Source organism: Schistocerca cancellata, chromosome 6 (assembly GCF_023864275.1).
Source record: "Schistocerca cancellata isolate TAMUIC-IGC-003103 chromosome 6, iqSchCanc2.1, whole genome shotgun sequence".
NCBI classification, from domain to species: Eukaryota; Metazoa; Arthropoda; class Insecta; order Orthoptera; family Acrididae; genus Schistocerca; species Schistocerca cancellata.
In genome coordinates, this window is record NC_064631.1 from 535,093,591 (window position 1) to 535,100,984 (window position 7,394).

Genomic DNA, 7,394 nt, shown 5'->3' on the forward strand with positions numbered 1-7,394 from the left:
TTTTAAGAAACTTGCCTCCACAAGGTTGGGGGTGAACAAGGGGCGCAGTGCATGCTATTAACTGTGTGTTGATGGGCAAGTAGAATATGCTGCAGGTGACTTCATGTGCATAATCACAGCTACAGGCATCCACCTCTACATCTGGAAACATCCAGGCAGCTTTTCAGCAAGCCGGAATAAAGAACAGAAAATAAAAAAATTCTTTCTTAGCTTTCCATTCTACTTTGTTTATCCTCGAGCTCTAGATGCCACAAGTTAAAAAGCGCTCCATCTGTTTCGTACTTATTAATTTTGTAGTTGTTGGAACACTAATTCATTATTCAAAAATAAAAATAGTTCTTATTGCCCATGTAGTGTACTAAACATTTATTTACATTCACATATTACCCATTCAGTGCTTTGTAAATCGCTTCACACGTCTCTGGAATTCTTTTGGTTAATGTGCAATGTGATATTCGAGTGCTGTGTTGTAAACTAGAGTAGCTCTCTCCTGTGTCAAGAAATCCCAGTGCAACAGTTTGCCTGTCTTCTGCACGTAAAGTATTTCTCAAAAGAGTATTCTCTTTTGTAATATGAGAAGCCACTTTAATGAGCACATACTGGAATACACTCTCACCCATTCGTGAGTAATTTACGTCCTCCATTAGCAGCTACCGTAACACATTTTGCTGAATGCTATTACTATCTCGACGTAATACCTATGGCCTCATCCAAGTATGTCTCATCCAAATACACACACGGTGCAATTGTGGTACTAGCAACTGCAGCGCATAATAAGATGTTGTTGCCCGCCATCTTGAAATTTGATGAAAAATATGAAGACAGTGTAATACCTCTTTTTAGCGCGACGTCAAATATCTTTGTCAAACAAATTTGACAAATATTGGATCATATCTTTGATCAAATTTTTGTCAAAGAAATATGATAGTGTAATACCGGCCTTACCACTCCGTATGAAAGTGGGGACCCTTCATAAATTTTCACAAGTTTTGGATGAGCTTCCGCCGGTGATAATATGTAAAAAAACAAGGAATTTCAGTAAACTGATTTGAAAGAAACACACGACTACTTTAAAAACCCAAATAATCAAAGTTCTTCCACAATAAAGTTCACAACTTCGCAACACGTGGTGTGCCAGTTGGGCAAATTTTCATCTAGTCCTTGAACAATGCTGCGTATCAGCACGTGCTCTGTGGGAGACAAATCAGCTATGTTACGATTCAACAGCTCTGAGGTCACGTGGCTTTGTACGGCTCCGTGCCGACAAGTTAAAATGCGCCGTAACACGGATGTGTAGCAGATGTTAAACTTCTGTGTTACGGTAGTGATTGCAACGAACACAGCGTCTCCTCCACTACGCCAATCCGAAAGCTCTGCCTGGTGCTCGCTACAGCTCTTCCTCTCCGCTCGACGCCCTCCTCCGGCGGTGTGTATGATCTCGTGCAAACACGCCAGCTTCTGTTTAGGTGTCGTCAGCAGCGAAACTATAAGGCGGCCGCCAGCGCAAGGTCCCGGCTTATGACGACACGAAGAAGAACACAGCGTTTCATTTCCAAACAGTTTAACTTCCTCATTCAAATCCTCTGTCAAGACGGATTGACTATCACTAACGCTTCTCCTGTCAGTACGAAGGCTACAAGGCGCAGCGCAGTGCATCGCTTCTAAATGCTTGTTAAAAACTTCCACAAACAAATGTCTACAACAAATAACCAACCAGTTAAAAAGACTTCGTTTTGTTGTGTGTTACTGTAAAACGTTTTTGAATATTAAAATCTTTTGGTTTTGAAGCTTGGCCAGCTCCGAATCTCAACAATAAGGACCGAGATTTGATGCAACAATTATAAACGCGTTCTTTTGCTGGGGGGGGGGGGGGGGGTAGTATTGGGCTGGCATTACGACCAATGTGAAAGACGCGTCATGACGAATTCATTGACGCCATAAGCGAACCTATTTGCCTTTCTGTCATGACTTTGCATTCGTCATACTACCAACGGGTCTGGTGGCATAACTACATGTGACTGAAACTGCGGTTTCCAGAAGTATGTGGAGGTGAACGAGTGTTGCATGACGCAAGCATGCAACATCGGGCATGGAACATAACACATAGACGTACGAATGGGGCAAAGAAAATTTCCCAACACCTTTCAGCATCTTGTTTCGGACCAGAAGAATTGATTGTGAAATTTAAAAACTTGGCTTGTTATTGTCAGCAGTTAAAGTAGACTGGTGATAGCACGCGCTATGGAAAGAGCTCTGCTCATACTCTCAGGAGATTTTCGACAAACACTTCTAGTTATCCCCAAGTCAACACTAGCAGACGAGATCAGATCATGCTTAAAAAAAATCACATCTCTGGCCGCACATAAAAATATGCGACTAACAAAAAATATGTGAACTGAATTATCGAGAGATAAAACAACAGCACATTTAGCTCAACAACTACTGATTAGACGATTGGCCTCATTAAAATCAACGGTGATTCTCCAGCATAGTCACTGCTGATACCGAACCCATCGACCAAATTCATCCATTGTTCAGAACTATATCAATCCGGATTGGCTATTTGAAAGGGCAATTTTGGCAACTAAATATGATACTGTCGACGATATCAGCTTTAATATTGAAAAGAAAATTACCGGTGAAGGAAGAATATACAAATAGATCGACAGAATGGTAAACGTTGAAGAAAGTGTGAACTTTCCTACAGAATTTCGAAACTCTTTGCAAGTACCAGGAATGCCATTTCACAGCCTTCGACTTAAAACTGGAACTCCTATCGCCGGCCGCGGTGGCAGAGCGGTTCTAGGCGCTTCAGTCCGGAACCGCGCGACTGCTACGGTCGCAGGTTCGAATCCTGCCTCGGGCATGGGTGTGTGTGATGTCCTTAGGTTAGTTAGGTTTAAGTAGTTCTAAGTTCTAGGGGACTGATGACCTCAGCTGTTAAGTCCCATAGTGCTCAGAGCCATTTGAACCATTTTGAACTTTAATGAAGGCACGAAGTAAGGTGATAGCCTCTCCACTGCCCTATTCAATATAAACCTACATAGTGTCGTAAATAAAATCAAAAAAGAGGCACATTACTTACGAAAATTAGCCAGATACGTGCATATGCTGATGATATTGCTATAGTAGGAAGAAATATCAACAGACTCCAAGAAACATACCGGGCAATTTCGGAATCGTTAGGAAATTCAGTATTGGCTTCATAGTAAATGAAAAGAAAACAAAATGTATGGTAATGTCACCATCTGAGGCCAGAAGAACCCGTAAAGACCTAAACATTAATGGGAAACCCTTCAAAAGAGTGTCCTTTTTTAACTGCTTGGGAACCATAATAACGAATAACAGTGCTGGAAAGGCTATAAAGGGAACAATACAAGCAGGAAACAGAGCTTACTTTACAAATATGCAACTTTTCAGAAATAGCCTTGTTACAAGAAATACAAAACTGCTTGTATGTAACTCCCTAGACCGGCCGTTATCACAAACTGGTCAGATGTATGGACGTTGACAGAACGTGACAAAAATGCATTAAGAACCATTGAGCGGAAAATACACTCCTGGAAATTGAAATAAGAACACCGTGAATTCATTGTCCCAGGAAGGGGAAACTTTATTGACACATTCCTGGGGTCAGATAAATCACATGATCACACTGACAGAACCACAGGCACATAGACACAGGCAACAGAGCATGCACAATGTCGGCACTAGTACAGTGTATATCCACCTTTCGCAGCAATGCAGGCTGCTATTCTCCCATGGAGACGATCGTAGAGATGCTGGATGTAGTCCTGTGGAACGGCTTGCCATGCCATTTCCACCTGGCGCCTCAGTTGGACCAGCGTTCGTGCTGGACGTGCAGACCGCGTGAGACGACGCTTCATCCAGTCCCAAACATGCTCAATGGGGGACAGATCCGGAGATCTTGCTGGCCAGGGTAGTTGACTTACACCTTCTAGAGCACGTTGGGTGGCACGGGATACATGCGGACGTGCATTGTCCTGTTGGAACAGCAAGTTCCCTTGCCGGTCTAGGAATGGTAGAACGATGGGTTCGATGACGGTTTGGATGTACCGTGCACTATTCAGTGTCCCCTCGACGATCACCAGTGGTGTACGGCCAGTGTAGGAGATCGCTCCCAACACCATGATGCCGGGTGTTGGCCCTGTGTGCCTCGGTCGTATGCAGTCCTGATTGTGGCGCTCACCTGCACGGCGCCAAACACGCATACGACCATCATTGGCACCAAGGCAGAAGCGACTCTCATCGCTGAAGACGACACGTCTCCATTCGTCCCTCCATTCACGCCTGTCGCGACACCACTGGAGGCGGGCTGCACGATGTTGGGGCGTGAGCGGAAGACGGCCTAACGGTGTGCGGGACCGTAGCCCAGCTTCATGGAGACGGTTGCGAATAGTCCTCGCCGATACCCCAGGAGCAACAGTGTCCCTAATTTGCTGGGAAGTGGCGGTGCGGTCCCCTACGGCACTGCGTAGGATCCTACGGTCTTGGCGTGCATCCGTGCGTCGCTGCGGTCCGGTCCCAGGTCGACGGGCACGTGCACCTTCCGCCGACCACTGGCGACAACATCGATGTACTGTGGAGACCTCACGCCCCACGTGTTGAGCAATTCGGCGGTACGTCCACCCGGCCTCCCGCATGCCCACTATACGCCCTCGCTCAAAGTCCGTCAACTGCACATACGGTTCACGTCCACGCTGTCGCGGCATGCTGCCAGTGTTAAAGACTGCGATGGAGCTCCGTATGCCACGGCAAACTGGCTGACACTGACGGCGGCGGTGCACAAATGCTGCGCAGCTAGCGCCATTCGACGGCCAACACCGCGGTTCCTGGTGTGTCCGCTGTGCCGTGCGTGTGATCATTGCTCGTACAGCCCTCTCGCAGTGTCCGGAGCAAGTATGGTGGGTCTGACACACCGCTGTCAATGTGTTCTTTTTTCCATTTCCAGGAGTGTACTACGCGAAATCTACGATTCAATAAGGGAGGAAGAAGGGTGCAACGCCGAATTACAAGTGTTGGTACAAGGTAGGGACAGAGTAAAATTTGTGGAATCACGGCGAATACGATGGCTAGGACATGCGGAGAGAATGGCAGAGGATAAAATTCCAAAGAAAATCGTGAAAGGTGTGATCCATTGACTAGGCGAAAAGGAAGACCTATAAGAAGGTGGATTGACGACGTAATAGTGGATCTCACCAGTATGGGAGTCCGCAAAAGAACACGAAACAACCGAGAATTGTGGAAGAAGATCGTTGAAGAAACCAAGGCTCACCAAGGACTGCAGCGCTACCGAAGAAGAAGAAGATGATAGCTGTACCATCGCGTACACAATATATAAAAGGAGAGTGCGTTGGTACAGCTGTCATGTGATTCATGTGAAAAGGTTTCCAATGTGATTATGCCGCACGAGGGGAATTAACAGACGCTGAATGCGGAGTGGTAGTTGGAGCTGGACACATGTGACATCGTCAGAAAATCCAGTATTTCGAGATCCATACTGGCAAGAGAGTGTCGAGAATACCAAATTTCAGGCATTACATCTCACGACGGACAACGTAATGGTCGACGGCCTGCACTTAATTACCGAGAGCAGCGGCGTTTGCTTATGCGTCAGTGCTAACACACAAGCAACACGGCGTGGAATAGCCGCGGAAATTATTGTGGAACGTACGACGAACTCATTCGTTGCCATAGTACGGTGAAATTTGACGTCCGTGAGCTATGGCAACAGAGGACTGACGCCAGTGCCTTTGCTAACAGCACGACATGGCCTGCAGCGGCTCTCCTTGGCTCATGACTATACCGGTTGGATCCTACACGGCTGCAAAACCGAGGCCACAATTTCAGTTGACAAGACCTGATGATAGGGTTAGAGAGTGAGGCAGATCATGGACTTAAGTTATCAACAAGGCACTGTGGAAACTGGTGGTGGATCCACAGTGGTGTGCGATGTGTTTACACGAAATGGACTGTGTTTTATGGCCCAACGGAACCCATCTTTAACTAGAAAGGAGTTTTTATGGATGACAATGCGCCATGTCACCGGGTCACAATTGTTCACGACTGGTTTGAAGAACATTCTGGACAATTCGAACCAATGGTTTGGACAGCCAGATCTCCCGATATGAAACACATCGAACATTTATGGGACACAATCGAGAGGTCATACAGTCGACCATTCCCGCGCCGGCAATAATTTCGCAATTATGGACGACTACAGAGGCAGCATAGCTCAAATTTTCTGCAGGGGACTTCGAACGATGTGTTAAGTCCGCGCCACGTCGAGCTGCTGCACTACGAGGGGCAAAAGCAGGTCCGACTCGATATTAGGAGGTATGCCATGACTTCAGCGTAGGTGGCTTGTGATGTAAGATGTGGATGTAGAGAATTAGCGTTTCACGGAATATGAGCACGAACTCTGAATAACAAAGGAGCATTAAAGAGATCAGTGGATACTGAGAGTCGAGCTCGGCTGTAATAGCGGCGGAGAACAACAGTTCACAGTCTGGTTGGAGTTGAGGCAGCGAGTACGCGTAACAGCAAACTCGCAGACCTGAAAAAGAATACTGGGTCGGTCGTCGAAATATTGTTCATAAAATGGAAATAACTACTCCACAGAACACGGGTAGTGGCAGTTGTCACGTTGTTGGGTCTAACATTAGCACAAATTAGAAAGATGCAGAGGCCGCAATCAAGCGAGTGGAAAGACAAATGACTTTTCTAAAAGCAGCCACTTCCACACGGCTAATCAAGACGCACGGGGGACAGAAAATGTGAAACAAGCTGGTGGAAGGTAATTACGCTGCCACTGGAGTGAAAAGCCATTCAGCGCCGCCTTCCGCCGCCAGGGGGCCGGGCCGGAGCGGCCGGCCGGCTGACTGGCTGTTGCTGCGAGCAGCCCGGGGGCCGGCCGGAGCGGCGGCCCGGCTTATCGCGCGCCGGGCGCGGCCAGCGCAGCGCCGCGCCGCGCATTCAGCCGCTGATCAGGCCGACACCTCAATGGCACGCACGCCTTTGTCGCGCGCGTAATGCTTGACTAGTCATTAGCAGAGTGCCGTGCTGCGACGGTGCGGGCGTTGCGCAGCTGCGCAACGGGATGCAGCCGCTGCGCCTCCTGCCACTTTGACTTGCAGTCCTCACCGCCTGGCACGAGAAGGAGAATTTGAGGTGATGGCTGACCTACAATTTACTGGTACATCTAAATGGAATTTAGCCTCACAACTGGCCTTACGAACTGTCCCTCTTCGACTTTCTTCGTACTAGGGGGTATCCAAAACAAACCGAACTAATCTTTCGGTGGGCAGAGCTTTTGTAGTACCGCGTTTCCCCGCTAGGAGCGCACAGAGCGAAAATTCCAAAGTCAGTCAGCC